Consider the following 18534-nt stretch of genomic DNA (forward strand, 5'->3'; position numbering starts at 1 on the left):
CACTGGGAAGACCCAGAGGGATCGGGCGGAGAGAGAGGTGGGAGGGGGGACCGGGATGGGGAATACATGTAAATCCATGGCTAATTCATTTCAATGTATGACAAAAACCACTGCAACGATGTAATGTAATTAGCCTCCAACTAATAAAAATAAATGGAAAAAAAAAAGAAAAATACTTGACCAAAGTCAGTGACCAAGACCTTGTCCTGTATTCTAACTCAAATACAGTTATTTTTTCTTCAGGCAAAATTTCAACTAAAGTTGCCTCACATAATCATTCAGATAACCGTGCTCATGGCTATAATCGGAGCTCTCTATTACGGACGAGAACGTCTGTAGCCTTCTCAGAGCTACTCCTGAGAAATGAATCTCTAATGATAAAACTTCTCTATTGTGACAGGTGGCTGAAGAAACTTTCCAACCAGAGCAAGTAGCAATTGCCTACTCTGGCATTGTGTAAATCCAGTCCTTTATCTGGCTAAGGGCAAAGCCAGCTTACTCACCTGTGCACACCTGTAGAATACTAATATAACTGAATAGGATACAATATAGCATAATGTTAAATCACATATCTAGCCTCAAATTTATCTTTAGAAATATAACTTTTTCTATTCATGAAATTCTACTGGTTGAAAGAAATGAAATGGCCTACAAGATGATGGCAGGCTTGATCTCCGGTGGTTTGTCTCTTTCCCTGCCTGGCAGTCAATAAGAGAGAGTGATTCACAGAGATCTTTTGATTATCTCAGGGAGTGAAAAGACCTGATGTCAATCCAAGCCTGCAGAATTCTTTGAACTAGTCATGGCATAGGCAGTCTTCTATTTCTAAACATTTTGTTAGGCCAACCCTAATAGGAAGCCAGGCCTGTGAATTTTCAAGGATTCTCGGCGCACTCAACCTGTGCTGTTTCACTGAAAGGAGCTGGGAGGACATCCTAACCCATAACCAGATTTTTGTTGTTGTTCCAGAATACTGCTCAACTGCTGTTTTAAAATGTTATTTCATGTCTTTTGCTAATCCACTCAGCCATAAGCAGAATCGTATAGCTAGGCAAAAACAGCAAATATGAGGGGTGTTAGAAAACCATTAAAAGACTGGCAATCAACAACAAAAACAGAAAAGTACAAAATTGAATCCTAGTAATGGTTACCAAGAAAAGACATAGTGAAAACATGTTTAACTTGGTTTTCAGAAAAAATTCAAAGAAAACTAAATAAAATCAACATACATGAAAATAAAATATTCTTATTTCCCCCAAAGTGCTGTGCAATATAAAATTAAGAGGTTAATGGTTTCTGTTGGCGATGCAAAGTTGTCTCCACAGTGAATTGATAGTTCCTCACATTCCTTTTCAAAATAACAGATTAACCCTTGTCCCTCAACCTTCACTTCAGAGTGCAGCATACCTATGAAACTGTGGAAGAATGCATTTTTCATTCTGAAGAATATATTTTTCATGAGAAACAAAAAATTGTGAATTTGCACCAAAGCACATATATTTAAAATATGAATGTGCTATGCTCAGTCATGTCCAACTCTTTGCGGCCCCATGGACTGTAGCCTGCCAGGTTCCTCTGCTCATAGGATTCTTCAGGCAAGAATACTGGAGTGGGTTGCCATACCCTCCTCCAGGGGATCTTCCCAACCCAGGGATTGAACCTAGGTCTCCCGCATTGCAGGTGGATTCTTTACTGTCTAAGTCACACGCTTTAAAACAGAGAAAATTTATACAAATTATCCCAGTGACTTTATTTCACTAAAGGAGGTACATGTCTTTGCTATAATTGTTAAGCTCACTATAAATATAATACATTTTATTTCATTCAAGATGATAGATAAACTCATGGTTGCAAATGAGTTAGGAGTGTGGGTGTTTTTCCCATTAAAATGAGACCTGAGGAAATGATCATAAAGATCTATTTCTCTTATAGTTTAGCTTTCTAGTCAGCAGCAAATATTAAGCACAGAATACTTTGAAGAATTAAACTATACATATACTCTCTCACTACGGGGAGACTGGAACCAAACTAGAAAAAAATCTAGTAGAATGCAACAATACTTTTCAGTCAAACGAAGAAAATAAAATCTATATTACTCAGTTAAAGAATGTCAGAAGAGTGCTTTTGTCCAAAATTCCCTATCCGACTTTGGCTGCAAATCCCTTCTGGGTTACATACTTCATAAATTTATATATACATATATATGTACATGTGTGTGTATATATATATGTGTGTGTGTATATATATAGAAACAAAAATTGCTAAAATAAATAGTCCTGAGAATGGTAATTCACAATAGAGCATTAGATAGTTCAAGGTCATAAAAATAACTTTCTCCCAATATCTGTGGGACCTATGAGTGGGAATGGGAGAAACTGTCAGTATTTTGCTTTTTTGATGGAAAAGTGGGGAAACAGGATTTTGATGCCTGTATATGATTGTGGAAAATCCACTGAGTGAAGGAGGCTTTCATGAGGAAAACCTCGTGCTGGGTATCAGAGTAAAAGGGATCTTATGAACAGGCAGCATGAGTGTGCAAAAGATGTACTTTGAATTCTTGGCATCTTTCATGAACCTTTGTTTCTTTCCAATGATGTAATGAATATTCCTTGGTTGCCTACTATGTGGCAGGCACCAGGGAGCTCTCAATTGTTCTTTTTAAACTACTCAACAGATTCAGACTTAACATTGAAAAATTGACCCTTTCATTGACCCTGAGGCAAAAAAGGGATTCTTTTTGGTGGGCTAGGATTCTGAAAGATATCTGGCTTCTCAGAAATTTGAAGTAGGGATCTCCACAAGAATTATAGATTCTGGCCTGTTCTGGTTCAATTTGCAAAGAAAACATCAGACTCTGAGTTCAGACAAATTAATATAAGTATTTCTAGTAAATAAAGAAAGAAGAATAGATGTCAGATGGCTGATTTTACAAAAAAAAAAAATTATAGCATGGTTTACGATCATCAGGCAGTAAATGATAAACGTATTTATTTTACTTATTTTTTTACTTTTATTCTTATCAGTGAGAGCTGGATATGCCAAACATTTTTATTTTCAGCATTTTGTTTTCCCTAAGTAGTGAAATATTTTAGCCAATGTTAAAGCTAAACCTCATTTCTCTGAGTGATGTCTGTAGCAGAGAAACTAAAAACAAAACAAGAAAAATCTATGTCTCAAATTCTGATGCAAATAAAGGAAAGCAATCCTTGACGTTTCTGCTTGGGGGAAAGCATTAATTGCCACCTTGAATGCTGCTACCTTTGCCAGTGTAAAACAATAGGGATTAACTAAAGAGATATGCGAAAACCAAATCCTAAACTCCTGGCTCTCCGGGAATTAATGTGGAGACCCAAGAGGGCACTAATCTACATTATTTAGCAGCTGCAGCACACTGCACAGACGGTCCTAATCAAGTTCCGTCTTCTGGAGTTTCAACTTCAACAGGCCTGGTAATTAATGTAGTTTTTCTTTGTCATCTATGTAGTGTAGTTTTTCTTTTAGTTTTTCTTTGACATCTATGAAGAGGTTGTAATGTGTTCAAATGCCAAGTAGTCATTCTCAGTCTGTCATATTTGGAGCAACAGGGATGGACCTAGAGATGACCAAAGTAAGTCAGAAAGACAAATATTAAGATATCACTTATATGTGGAATCTAAAATATGACACAAATGAATCTATTTATGAAATAGACTCACATAGAAAACTTATGGTTATGAAAAGGGAAAGAGGGTGGGGGAGGGACAAATTAGGAGTTTGCGATTAGCAGACACGAACTACTATATATAAAATATATAAACAACATGGTCCTACTGTAACTGTATTCAATATCCTGGCACTATATTCAATATCCTTTAACAAACCAGAATGTAAAAGAATATGTATGTGTGTGTGAGTGAGTGTGTGTGTCACTTTGCTGTCCACTAGCAACTAACACAACATTGTAAACCAGCTATATTTCAATTAAAAAAAGATTATTCAATTTGAGGGAATTATATTGTTGGGTTTGAGAGCAATTTTGATTAGCTGTTTCCTCCTGTCCTGACTCTGATTTAACTTGAGAGTTATTCTGCAGCTGCACTGTTACATCATGAATACAGTGGACTCTGTCATTTTAGATTTTTGGCCATCGCCTTCAACTGAAAATGGTAAGTGCTACATTTATCTCATTCTAAGAGATGGGAATAAGATTTACCTCAAAAGGGTTCACAAAAGAGGTCAAAAATGGACCTTTCCTTCATTACTCCACCAATCTCACGTATTCCAAAGTTGTCTGAAAATTTAGGAGAGGATCAACGTCACATTGAACCCATGGCCCAGGAGGAGAGTGTGATGGCTCCTGTTTACTCTTCAGGGAGACAACAACACTGGTTACTTCACCCCTCTGCCCCAAACAAACGAGGGTAGCTCCAAGTCCGCCATTTATAGAACCTGGGAGTACAAAGTGGATGGGATGGCTTCTAACTACCAACTTTTACTGTGCTTAAGTAGCTGAATGCTTTGTTTGCTTCCTGTGACTACTAAGGTGTTAAAACTGATCTGAAATGGTGACATACTAAAGAGAAGAAGCATCTTGTACTTCCCAATGCTTGGTGTGGTAAAAGCATTTTTGGAGGTGGAAACCGAATGAGGCAGCTATGTTTTAGCTGTCTAACAGGAGCACTGCATATGGAGGATGAGATGCCCAAAGACATGTTTACACAGCATACTTTTTCTTGTTAAAGAAATGGGAAGACAGATGAGCTCCTTTAAGACCTCTTAAGAGCCCACACTTGTACCCCAAAGAAAGCAGTGTTTGTGTCCCTACTACATATAATACATGAGCACCATAAGATGCTACTTAAGAGGAGATATGTACCCACTTTCTTTCTTTCCTACTTCTCAGGCCAGTGGAGAATAATGTCACCCAGGTGGGGTAAGGGAAGCTGGTGAAACCGATCACTCTTCCCTTCCAGGGCACATCACTTCGGCATGGTTTAAGCTTGTACTGCAAACAGAACATTAAACTAAATATGAGACTGAAATTTTAAGCTGAACTAAACTTAATTTAACCTTATTTTTTCATATCCTAGAGACCAGATAGCAATTGAATCTATTCAGGATGCCACTAAGAAAAATGAATCAGCCATCTGCTTGAAGCAAAACCATTTCATGTTTGTGTTCTATCTGGTTCAAACTATGCAGCAAACTACTGACACCGTCCATAAATTCAGCACTTGATAAACTGAGGTAGAGGCAGAGGGAAAAGATGACTATGAGGAACAGTGAGAATGTGGTTTAGGGCAGGACAGGAAATGGTTTACAGATGACATGAAGAGACCAATGATGGAGGGCCTAGGAACTATATGTGAAACACTGAGAAGTATAGTGGTACAGCAGAATTAGAAGACATATAAAGACATAAAGACAATAAGGCTTTGTCTCATACAACAGTAGCAAATGACACGTGTTCTGTATTCATCTCCTGATGTTCCATTTGTGGACCATTGCTACTACCAACTGCAACACTTGGTGGGAGAACATCCTCAAAGAAGTTCAAGGGTGAGGGATACCCTGGACCTTACTGTACACTTGGACCTCTTTGGGACTGAGGATAGCTGAGCATTTCATTACTTGTCATTTAAAAGGTCCATCTAGTCAAAGCTATGGTTTTTCCAGTAGTCATGCATGGATGTGAGAGTTAAAAGATAGCCGAGCACTGAAGAATTGATGCTTTTGAACTGTGGTGTTGGAGAAGACTCTTGAGAGTACCTTGGACTGCAAAGAGATCCACCCAGTCCATCCTAAAGGAGACCAGTCCTGGGTGTTCATTGGAAGGACTGATGCTGAAGCTGAAACTCCAATACTTTGACCACCTGATGCAAAGAACTGACTCATTGGAAAAGACCCTGATGCTGGGAAAGACTGAGGGCAGGAGGAGAAGGGGACAACAGAGGAAGAGGTGGTTGGATGGCATCACCAAGTCAACGTACATGAGTTTGAGTAAACCCTGGGAGTTGGCGATGGGCAGGAAGGCCTGGCGTTCTGCAGTCCATGGGGTCACAAAGAGTCAGACATGACTGAACCACTGAACTGAACTGATGGTAGAAGAAAAATGACTGGTCCACAATAAGTTGAATGTAACATTTCTAGATGGTTATGCCTGCTTTTAACAGGCTGAGGTATATTTTTGAAGAAGAATCAAGCCAGTATTTTGCAAAAGGAATTAAATGAAGATAAACAGAAAAGCAGAGGGAGAGGATAATTTATAGCAGGGAGAGAATTTACAATTGCTTACAATCCCAGTAACCATCAAAAGCTTCACTTTGTTGCTTTTCCTTGTTTTCAAATTAGTCTGTCTTGCTTTTCCTTAAGGAAACAAGGGTCTACACAGTGTTCCTTGGACAAGAGAGCTCAAATAAATAAACTGTTGCTTTAACCCACTCTAACTCATAAAGGTTTCTGACATAACTGCTTCTTGTGGCATATTTGTTAATGTATTTGATAGGCATATAGGTTATAGTTACACAGATGTGCACATGTGTTTGTATACAGTGCCTTTAAATATAAAAGAATATTACATTATTTACAAGGGCCTTCTTGATTTATTTTTGCTAATTTCACTTGGTTTAAACCCACTGGGCAGAAAAACTCTAAACCCAAGTGCATGGAGCTAGCTCCTTGTAATTTCCTTTACAGAAAAAGAAAGATTATAAACGTTAAAACCATTGGTGTGATGGTTAACTGGAGCTTCGTCGGTTTTAGGTCTTTGCAGGTCACTTAAGTTCTTCTGTGACCTCTGAGGGAAGTATACTTGAAAGTAATGTTTGGGAATCACTTTATCAATGGAACTTGACATCAGATAGCCATGACTTTCAAGTAAAGCATTGGTGGAATGGTCAACGAGCTGTACAGTAATATATCTAAAGACATTTCTGGATTTTTGCTGCATCCATTCATCTTCATAGGTAGACAAATGAAATTGGTCTTCTGCCCTGACAGGAACAAACTAATGTATTATTTCAGCTTCAAAAAGAAAGTGATGGAAGTATAATACAGTAAATCTCAAAGGCATCTACAGAGTTCTTCTAATCCCAGTCTTTTCAAGATAACTTCAGAAGCTCCCTGGTCAGTAAAGTTTCTCTGGACCAATGGCAAGGTGCTCTTGGATTGTACATATGCTTATAATATCACTCTCAACTTTAGGCAATTAATAAATAATTGATATTCCAAAAAAATAAATATCATAGAAAATTTCTCCTGATATGGAATGGACAGAATCAGAGTCTACAGATTAGTTGGGTGAGGATTAAGACCACAAGTTTAAGTAACACAGAGAGAGTGTGTATAAGACTAAAAATCCCAAACTTGTGGTAAAATCAAGTTATAGAACAAAATGATGAGTGGAGATCAGAAACAAGAGAAGGGATGGAGCCACTACAAAACTTAACTGATTTCCGGCAACTGCTTCTGCTGCTGTCCCAGAAAGCTACAGAAGCAGTGACTCTCCTGTAATGCACACATAAGGTGCAGGGAGGCAAGGTGTCCCAAGTAGAAAACCTGTAGGCTGGGCTTGCAAGCTGAGGTGGAAAGGTAATTACCCCAGTGGAGAAAGCCTCTAGGGAGCCAGAGCCTATTGAGACCAATTGCAGATAGACTGGGAATTGTGTCAACTTTTTATCATCTCGTAAATGAACTGGCTGTGATGGCCCTTGGACACAGTCATGTGACAGCAGCCTCAGAGTGGAAGATCTCTTGAAGGAGGTCAAAATCTCCACTCAGGAATTCAGACTCTCAGGCTAAAGCCTACACACAGTTTTGGTCTCTGGGACTTTAATTTATGTGTGGGAAACTGGTCCATCACAGTCTTGTCTACAGAGTGACTAAGGATGGCTATAAGGTTTGGCTATGAATAAAACAGTTTTCAGTCTTCAGGAGGGTGGTCTCAAATAGAGCCTCAATAACCACAAGTGGTGCTTTTCTGATGTACCTTAGTGATCTCTGCTGGATCTCTTTTACTGTGATGCAGGGCCATCATTGGAGAAGAAATGGCAATCCACTCCAGTATTCTTGTCTGGAGAATTCCATGGACAGAGGAACCTGGTGGCTACAGTCCATGGGGTTGCAAAGAGTCGGATGTGACTGAGCAACTAACACACACATGCACAGGTCCATCATAGCCAGGAGCCAGTGTTCAGCTTCCCTTGAGACAAAATGCTCTCAACCCTGTTGACCTCTAAGGTCAATCGCCAGTGGGGTTAAAATTCTACTCCAATTGGTGCCAACTCGATGTGGCATCTATGAAACTTGAAATGTATTTCTCTCTCATGGGATGTCTGTGATGACTGATCCTTTTTCATCCTCTCCATATGCATGAAGATGAGCAATATTTATCACAAACAATTTGATCACAGATACTTCAGATGATCATCATGGTTCTAGAGAAGTTGAAGGGGGAGACACTGTGTGTTTATAGCTTCCTGCCACCCAACTTATCCACACAATACTAAAAAATACCTCATGTATAGTTCAGTAAACAGTTGTACTACTGTGCTGGAAAGTTGCTGCAAGGCTTTCAGATCTTTGGTTCTTCAAGTAGATAAGATAGAAAAGGCTGCACATTTGTAGCAAGGGACTCCTGCTGGGGTCTCTGGCTCTGATATGATTCATTTGGCTGGGCCGTGCACCTTAAACAGCAGGAACAAGATGTAGAAAACAGCTGCTTTTGCTTTTACCTGCCAAATACGCTGGGAACTTATTGAGTGGTAGGCTGGGAGTGCAGAAAGAAGACTCGGGTGTGCTGATATGGGCATGGGGAAGAGATAAATACTGGCAAAGTGGTCTATTACACTCAACTCCCTGTTAGAGACCAGGGTCGTCTGTCACTGAGTGCTCTTATGGGATATTAAGCTGGATGAAAAAGACGTAAGCTGTTTCCCAGCTTCCTCCTCTATCTCCTCCCCTCAGCGGCATTTTCTCATCATCTGTAGGTGAAATCTATTCTGCTGAAGCTGTGTGGGGTGAGAGAGGAGAGACCGGCTCTCAGATGGTAGGATCTCACTTGGAGGGTTGTTGTATCTGTCCTAAGTCAGATACAGCTGAAAATTGAGTTACAGAACACAGTCACCACAGCTATGTACAAGGGCCTTGGGCTGTTGTGCTCAGTCGTGTCCAACTCTTTGAGACCTCAAGGACTGTAGCCCATATCAGGCTCCTCTGTCCATGGGATTCTCCAGGCAAGAAGCCTGGAGTGGGTTGCCATTGCCTTCTCCAGGGGATCTTCCTGACCCAGCGATTGAACCCTCTAACCTGTGTCTCCTGGGTCTCCTGCACTGAAAGGAGGATTCTCTTCCAATGGGCCACCTGGTAAACCCCTTCAGACGGGCTTAGTGTCTTTCAAGCTGGTCCCAAAAGAGTGTCTGGTCTATCTAGAATGTGGTTTAGGAGGGGAAGAGAGACAGCATATTGGGGAATAAAGCAATGCATTTTCTATACTGTCAGAAGTTTGGCATGGTTTCCTAGAAAGAGCGCATTCTACTCCAGCAGAGAACTGTGGCCTTGAAGGAAAACCACTTTGATCCCTGCTTGGTTTAATTGTTCAGGAAATGAAAATGAGTATCATCTCTGGAATAAAGAGATCACTCAGCTCTAATGAGTAGTGGATGCATAGGATAAAGTTAATGGTCCACGCTGGGAATGATTCTGAGACATAGGGCCCATTAACAAAGCAGACTGCCTTGAAACAACTCATGCTCAGCTAAAGGTCAGAAGGTCAGGACCAGAGTTCCAAATCTGAATAGTCATCAGAACCTAGAGGAACTTTTCAACATACATTTCTCAGGCTCAATCAAATTCTACTAAATTAGAAATTCAAAAGGAGTCAGAGGGAATATGTATAGACTAAAGTTCCTATAACCCTTCCATCTATGTGATTTTGATGACTAGCCAGATTTAAAAAAGAATTATCATGACTGAAATTTGAAAGAAGAGATGTCTTAAGTAAGAATTAAATAATAATAGAGAAATGCAATTAACTGGGCTCACAACAAAGAAAACGGATGGACAGAGTACTATTAAATTAGCCAGTTCTCAACACAGATCAAAAAACATGAGCGTGGTAAGGCAGAAGCGATAAAGCACTTCTTGAATTTTATGTGATACTTTCAATGGAAACTTCATAATGAATATGTATATTCTATGGCTTCAAAAAACATTCATGAATTTGTCAAATATTTTTATTCATCATTGCATATATAGACTTCTCTATGATACTACATTATAATGCAAAGAGAAGGTCTTTACTGTTCCTTCTCCCGTTTCTTTCTTTAAAAAAATGGGACCTAATTAAACTTAAAAGCTTTTGTACAAAATAGGAAACTATAAGCAAGGTGAAAAGACAGCCTTCAGAATGGGAGAAAATAATAGCAAATGAAGAAACAGACAAAGGATTAATCTCAAAAATATACAAGCAACTCCTGCAGCTCAATTCCACAAAAATAAATGACCCAATCAAAAAATGGGCCAAAGAACTAAACAGACATTTCTCCAAAGAAGACATACAGATGGCTAACAAACACATGAAAAGATGCTCAACATCACTCATCATCAGAGAAATGCAAGTCAAAACCACAATGAGGTACCATTACACGCCAGTCAGGATGGCTGCTATCCAAAAGTCTACAAGCAATAAATGCTGGAGAGGGTGTGGAGAAAAGGGAACCCTCTTACACTGTTGGTGGGAATGCAAATTAGTACAGCCGCTATGGAAAACAGTGTGGAGATTTCTTAAAAAGCTGGAAATAGAACTGCCATATGACCCAGCAATCCCACTTCTGGGCATACACACCAAGAAAACCAGATATGAAAGAGACACGTGCACCCCAATGTTCATTGCAGCACTGTTTATAATAGCCAGGACATGGAAGCAACCCAGATGCCCATCAGCAGACGAATGGATAAGGAAGCCATGGTACATATACACAATGGAATATTACTCAGCCATTAAAAAGAATTCATTTGAATGAGTTCTAATGAGATGGATGAAACTGGAGCCCATTATACAGTGTGAAGTAAGCCAGAAAGATAAGCACCAATACAGTATACTAACACATATATATGGAATTAAAAAGATGGTAACGATAACCATATATGCAAAACAGAAAAAGAGACACAGATGTACAAAACAGACTTTTGGACTCTGTGGGAGAAGGTGAGGGTGGGATGTTCTGAGAGAACAGCATTGAAACAAGTATACTATCAAGAGTGAAACAGATCACCAGCCCAGGTTGGATACAAGAGATAAGTGCTCAGGGCTGGTGTACTGGGAAGACCCAGAGGGATGGGGTGGGGAGGGAGGTGGGAGGGGGGATCAGGATGGGGAATACATGTAAATCCATGGCTGATTCATGTCAATGTATGGCTAAAAAAAAAAAATTGACAATAAAAAAATAAATAAATGAAGGCAATTTTTACTAGCACTGGATAATTTTAGTGCAGATTTGCTTGAATATTAAAGAACTGTTTTGATCATTCAATTTTAAGAATCTATGGAGCAACTTTACAAGAAAATCAGTTTAAAAAGAATCCACAGTGGAAAAGTAAGATGGACAAGAGAGATGAATATTTACCTTGAGAATCATATTTTGAGTTTTAGGAATTAAATATTAGTTGTAAGGTATGATGAACAGAAGTAAAAGTTATACACAAGTCACTTCAAAAGAAGAGAAAAACTCCAGAATTTCAATGAAAATGTACACAGATAACAAAACTAAAAGTAAAATTTCTATCCAAAAATTCATTTTTAAATGCTACTTTACCAAACTATACTACTTATTTAATCTTTACAAGTGATTAGTATTTAGGTCTTAATGTCAGATGTTTTTCATTTATATATTAACTTTGTCTTTTGCTATTCTAACTTTAGAGGAAGAAGCTCAACCACTAAATTATAAGAAATGTAAAGATAAGAAACCCCTAAATAAATATTTGTATTCACCCTCAGTCATAAAAATTTTAATGCTCTCCCCAAGCAAAACCAATTTGTGTAGCATGAATATATAATACATATATATTTGATACTAAAATGAGTGTAAGTATAAATATGTTTAAATATATACATATATAAATATAATACAACTATACATGTGTGTATGTGCACTGGTATATCCCTTTGTGTCTAGACCAAAAATGTTAACATGCTCTATTTGGTATACACACAGAGAATGAAAATTTAATGACTACTTATAAAAACATTTCAGAAATATCAATGCAAATGAACCAGGAAACACTATTTACTGGTAACTCAGACGGTAAAGAATCTGTCTGCAATGCAGGAGATCTGGGCTCGATCCCTGGGTCAGGAAGATCGCCTGGAGAAGGAAATGGCAACCACTCCAGCATTCCTGCCTGGAGAATTGCATGGACAGAGGAGCCTGGCAGGCTACAGTCCATAGGGTCGCAAAGAGTAGGACACGACTGAGAAAGTAACACACACACACACACACAGGGTAAATTATAAAGACAATGATGGGATTACTACTTATAAAATAAAAAATAAATATCCATGATGCTTGATGATTAAAATAAGAATGAAACACATTTATCATCGACCTTCATATAATATTTGTTTTTTTATCTAAAAATAGAGGGTAATTAAACTCAAAATACAAGATGAATTTTAAAATATTTAAACTTAAGGATCAAACTAACTCACATAACTGATGGCAGGAAAAGAAAGATAATCTTTCTCAGGTTAACAAAAGAATATACAGCAAGGGAGGATGGAGAAGTGGAAAGAAATATGTAAGAGAGATTGAGAGGTACATACTTCCAGCTGCAAAATAAACGAGTCATTGGTATGAAATCTACAGTGTAGGGAACACAGTCAATAACTATGGAGACAAATCATAATTAGACTTATCACAGGGATCATTTTGAAATGTATATATTGGGAGTTTGGGATTAGCAGATACAATTATATATAAGATGGATATACAAGAAGGTCCTGCTATATAGCACAAGAAACTATATTCAATATCCTATAATAAACCATAATGGAAAATAATACATATAAATATATAACTGAGTCACTATGCTGTACAGTAGAAATTAAACACATTGTAAATCAACCATACTTCAATACATTTTTAAAGTTATAAAAATCCCTACACAAGAAAATAAATATATAGAAATACTCAATCACTATGCTGTGTAACAGGAACTAACACAGTGTTGTAGGTCAATATTACTTCAAAAACAAAGAAACTCTGAACAAAAGAAATCAGATTTATGGTTACCAGAGGTAGGGGTTGGGGGAAGGGGAACTGATTAAAGGAAGTCAAGAGGTACAAACTCACAACTATAAGATAAGTGAGTACCAGGGATGCAATGTAGAATACGATATAGTTAACACTATTTTATGCTATATATGAAAGTTGTTAAGAGAATAAAGCCTAAGAATTCTCATCACAAGGAAATTTTTTTTGGTTTCTTTAATTCTGTATCTATATGATATGATGGTATGTTGACTAAACATATTATGATTATCACTTCATGATGCAGATAGGTCAAATCATTAGGCTGTGTGCCTTAAACTTACATAATGCCTTGGGTCAATTACATCTCAAAGGTGGTAAAGAACCCGCTTGCCAATACAGAGATGCAGGTCCAGTCCCTGGGTCAGGAAGATCCCCTGGAAAAGGAAATGGCAACCCACTCCAGTCTTCTTGCCTGGAGGATCCCTTGCACAGAGCAGCCCTGGAGGGCTACAGTCCACGGGGTTGCAAAGAGTCGGACACGACTGAAGTGACTTAGCATGCATGCAGAGCTAGAAGGAAAACGGGATTCAAATGACCAGCCATCTGAAGACGTGTACCCGCGATGACTGGAAGGGTCTCCAGCACAGAAGCTTCTGCCTCTGTGGAGGCGGAAGATGTCACCCTTGTGGTGGTAATGTGTTCACCAACCTGGAAGCTTTCTGAACTCCACACTATTAACGATTTTTAATGGAGGTTTTATCCCACATGTGTGATCAATTATCAACTCCCTTTCCAGTCCCTCTCCCCTCTCCAGAGAAGGGGGGCTATGGTGGCCAAAATAGCCAAGCTTCTAATCTTGGTTTGGTCTCTCTAATGACCAGCCCCCATTCAGGAGCCCTCCAAGAACCTCATTAGAAGAAAAGATATTCCTATTACCCGGTAAATTCCAAGGAGTTTAGTGTCAGATGCTCCTATCACTCAGGAAATTACAAAGGTCCTGTGAGCTCTGTGTCAGGAACTGAGGCCAAAGATTAAATATCAGAACAAAGGATGCTGCTACTATCCCTATTTACAAGGATTTTAGGAGCTATGTGCCAAGAGTCAGGGCAGAGACAAATATAAAAATGTTTCTTATGTTAAAAAAGAAGGTACAGCAGATAGAAGAGAAAAATTATTTTTTTTCACCATTTTCAGGATTTATTTTTTTATTTTTTCATTTATTTTTATTAATTGGAGGCTAATTACTTTACAATATTGTAGTGATTTTTGCCATACATTGACATGAATCAGCCATGGATTTACATGTGTTCCCCATCCCAATCTCCCCTCTCACTTCCCTCCCCATCCCATCCCTCTGGGTCTTTCCAGTGCACCAGCCCTGAGCACTTGTCTCATGCATTTTAATTAAAAAAAAAAAATGAAACATACTATCTTGTCTAGTTTTCTTAAAGAAAGCTGGGCTACTGGGTTTATTATCTGTGTGTAAATGTTACACAGGCCAGCTTTTTTCTTCAAAATGTAATCACTCTTATCCAATCATTCAATTAAAATTATTATGAGAGCAAGTTGTATAGTCTACCACTCAGCTCAGAATTAAAGTCACCTTGAACGCAGATACTTGGCATAGCAGTCTGCTTGCGGTGCACTTTTTTATATAAAGATAATAGTTTCAACACAGAGCATTTAACCCAGGAAAGTCAAAATTCAAGATGCCCAATATCCTTTCTTCCAGAGTAAGGAAAGAAAGCATACAATTTAAAAGGTAAAAAATGTAATACTAAAAACTATATCCGTTGCTAACACTAGAAGAATTAGATCAAAATTCTACCTTTCAAAATACTAAAGCAGTTATCGTTTGTTGATCATCTTCCCTGTAATCTTCTTAAATGATGATGTTCTGTAGAAATGGAGCCTAAGTTCTGTAACTCCTGCATAAATTAAAAAGCAATTTAGGTGTAAAATTAACCAAATGTATACAATGACAATTGGGGCTGGGATCATGGGCTGGCAGCCTGTGCAGTCTTGTTGTGCTTCACGCTTTTAAGGACTCAAGCTTGGTTTCAGGCTCTGCTGTCGCTCTCTTTAAATTCTTAATTTTTGAACAAGGAGCCTGCATTTCCTCCTGTATTGACCCTAAAAATTAGGTAGCTGATCCTGATTACAATAATTTGGGGAAAATGTCCAACAGCTATAAGGTTGAAATAAGAATCCAAATGAAACTGGGTAAGTCCAAGAAATAAATTTTTTCAAAAAGCATGAAATTTAAATTAGATGTGCTGGGACACAGTGACATACTGGTAGAGCAAAAATGAATATCAAATGAATGACTTTCAAATATGATTATAATTGGAAGACTCCAAAAACTAGTCTCTTAGTTGTCTCAGGATATAATTTAATACATCCTGGAGATACTGGATACATTAACTGAAAATAATGGAACTCAAAGTCCCTTTTCTGTTGATTGTTCACATGACTGCATGAATATGGTTGAGAATAATATGATTATTTTGCTGGAAATTATGGGAGAAAATTACATAACTGACTGTTTCCATTGAAAACTGTTTTACTGACTACTACTGAATCTACTTGGGGAAGGAAATGGCAGCTAAACCACAACAGACCATCTCTGGGGCTTCTCAGATGGCTCAGTGGTAAAGAATCAGCCTGCCTGTGCAGGAGATGTGGGTTTGATCCCTGGGTCAGAAAGATCCCTGGAGAAGGGAATGACAACACACTCCAGTAATCTGCCTGAAAAATCCATGGACAGAGGAGCCTGGCGGGCTATAGTCCATGGGTTCACAAACAGTCAGACATGACTAAGCAACTAAGCAACAACAACTGAGTCTACTGTACCTTTCACTAACACTTCTGCTTATTTTGAATTTATCTCTACAACACAAATGATATCCCAAATGCTTTCCACTCTCACTGTCTCAAAGATACCGACCCTCTATTCTTCCACTCCAATATTTTCATGCCACCAACCCAAGACATCCAAAAAAGAGTTACCTCACTTTCAGGTACAGAGTCTTTCATGAGTAAAATTTCTCAGCCTCCCTAATCTTCACCTGAAATTATCTTTAAATTATCTCAATTCCTTTTTATTGTCCAAAGTTCATCTTTCCATTTTTGCTTACATCTCCTCTAACGTAAGACCTTACACAGGAAATGCATCTCTGTTGGATCTTCCCTCAGATGACAAACAAGCTTAAACTTTCACTGTCCTGACAGTCAGTAAGGGTTAAAATTAGTTCTCTCCTATTCCTGAAAATACTGGCCCTCTCTCTCTCTGTCATCAAACATCTTTTGTTCCCCCTCACTTTCAAAGACATGCTAATTCTTTGTTTCCTGATTTATTGAGATGTATTTGACACACAATATGGTGTAAGTTAAGGTGTATGAGATGTTGATTTGACACATTTATAAATTGCAAAATCATTACCACCCTTGTATTAGTTACCGTCTCCATTCCATGACATGATTACCATTTCTTCTTACCACACATGAAGGATAACTTATCTTTATGGAGTTTACTTTTACTGCTGCCTATTTCTTCTTTTATATCAGTTTGATCTCACAGTTGCCCCTCTAGCAACTGAACAAGACAACTAAAATTAATAAGTAAAGGAGTAAATGGGAGTTGTAAGTACCAGGTTCTGCTATTCATGTAGGGACAATTTAGGGAGAAGAGAAGTAAAAATTATTTTATGCATTTTTATATGTCAAAGAGGAAGTTGAATATTAAAACTTGACTGAATCTAAGTTCCCTAACTCTATATCACTTTAAAGAAAATTCAAAAGTTTATAACATTTTACTCTGTACCTACAGTAACTTTATCTAGTTTTCATTAAAATAAGACATATCAAAAATCTTAGTACATAAAAGTAATCTGATCAGTAATTTAATATACAGATGTATTCTCATTGGCCTAATATTTCTGCGAAAAATTATACCTTAGCAGTAAAACAAGTGAAGAGACAACATGTAAAAAAAATTGCTTTCTGTAATCACTTGGAGTATAAGGTTGATATCATCTCTGTATGATGAAAGCTAAGGTATAGACAGAGGCCAAGACATATTTTTTTTCTTAAGGACACACCGATTATAAAGAGGTCTAAAAAAGAATCTAGTTCAAAAGAAAAAATATGAGTGGCTTATACACCTCTTATTGCCTGTCAGACCACATTTAGATCTGCTAAGACTACCTTTCAGATCTGCTGGAAAGAGAATGTGAAGACAGACAAGAGCACAAGATTACTTTGTTTCTGGCCTGAAAAATATAAAGAATGAGTTGACATTAACAGAAATGGAGAAACTGTTGGGTAGGTCTGATAAGAGCTTGAATCTAAGGACGTTAAGTTTGAGCTGCCCACTAAATATCCACATGGAGACATAACAGAAGGGTGGATATACAGTTCCAGAGTTTAGGGCAGAGGTATGTACTAGAGATGACATTTTGAGAATCATTAGCATGTAAAGAATATTTAAAACTACAACACTGCAGAAAGTATCAAAAGGAATGAGTGAAGAAAGAAAAAAACAGCATGAAGCTTAAGAAATGTTTTCTTTACAACTGGGTCTAGTTCGGCGAAACTTGTTTCAGAATTCTTTCCTATATGTTTATGAATCAGATTGGCAGAAGCTTTAGCTTCTAGTGCCTTCCCTGGTGGCTCAGGTGGTAAAAGCGTCTGCCTCCAATGCGGGAGACCCGGGTTCGATCCCTGGGTCGGGAAGATCCCCAGGAGAAGGAAATGGCAACCCACTCCAGTACTCTTGCCTGGAGAATCCCATGGATGGAAGAGCCTGGTAGGCTACAGTCCATGGGGTCACAAAGAGTCGGACATGACTGAGAGACTTCACTTTCACCTTAGCTTCTAGTACCAATTAGTACAGCCACTATGGAAAACAGTGTAGAGATTTCCTAAAAAGCTGGAAATAGAACTGCCATATGACCCAGCAATCCCACTTCTGGGCATACACACCAAGGAAACCAGATCTGAAAGAGACACGTGCACCCCAATGTTCATCGCAGCACTGTTTATAATAGCCAGGACATGGAAGCAACCTAGATGCCCATCAGCAGATGAATGGATGAGGAAGCTGTGGTACATATACACCATGGAATATTACTCAGCCATTTTTGTCAATTTTTAAAATTGAAGTATAGCTGATTCACAACATTATATTAGCTTCAGGTATAGAACATAGTGACTAAATATTTTTATAGATTATATTGTATTTAAAGTTATTGTAAAATAATGACTATATTTTTCTGTGCTCAACTATATACTGCTTATTTTA

General features: G+C 38.2%; 1 protein-coding gene across 7 annotated transcripts in view; it reads right to left on the reverse strand.

Annotated features, from left to right (window-relative positions):
• DMD (dystrophin) overlaps window positions 1-18534 on the reverse strand; it is a 2261655-nt gene that overhangs the window by 1318200 nt on the left and 924921 nt on the right. The window lies entirely within an intron of this gene.

This window comes from Odocoileus virginianus, chromosome X (genome assembly GCF_023699985.2).
Source record: "Odocoileus virginianus isolate 20LAN1187 ecotype Illinois chromosome X, Ovbor_1.2, whole genome shotgun sequence".
Taxonomy (NCBI): Eukaryota; Metazoa; Chordata; class Mammalia; order Artiodactyla; family Cervidae; genus Odocoileus; species Odocoileus virginianus.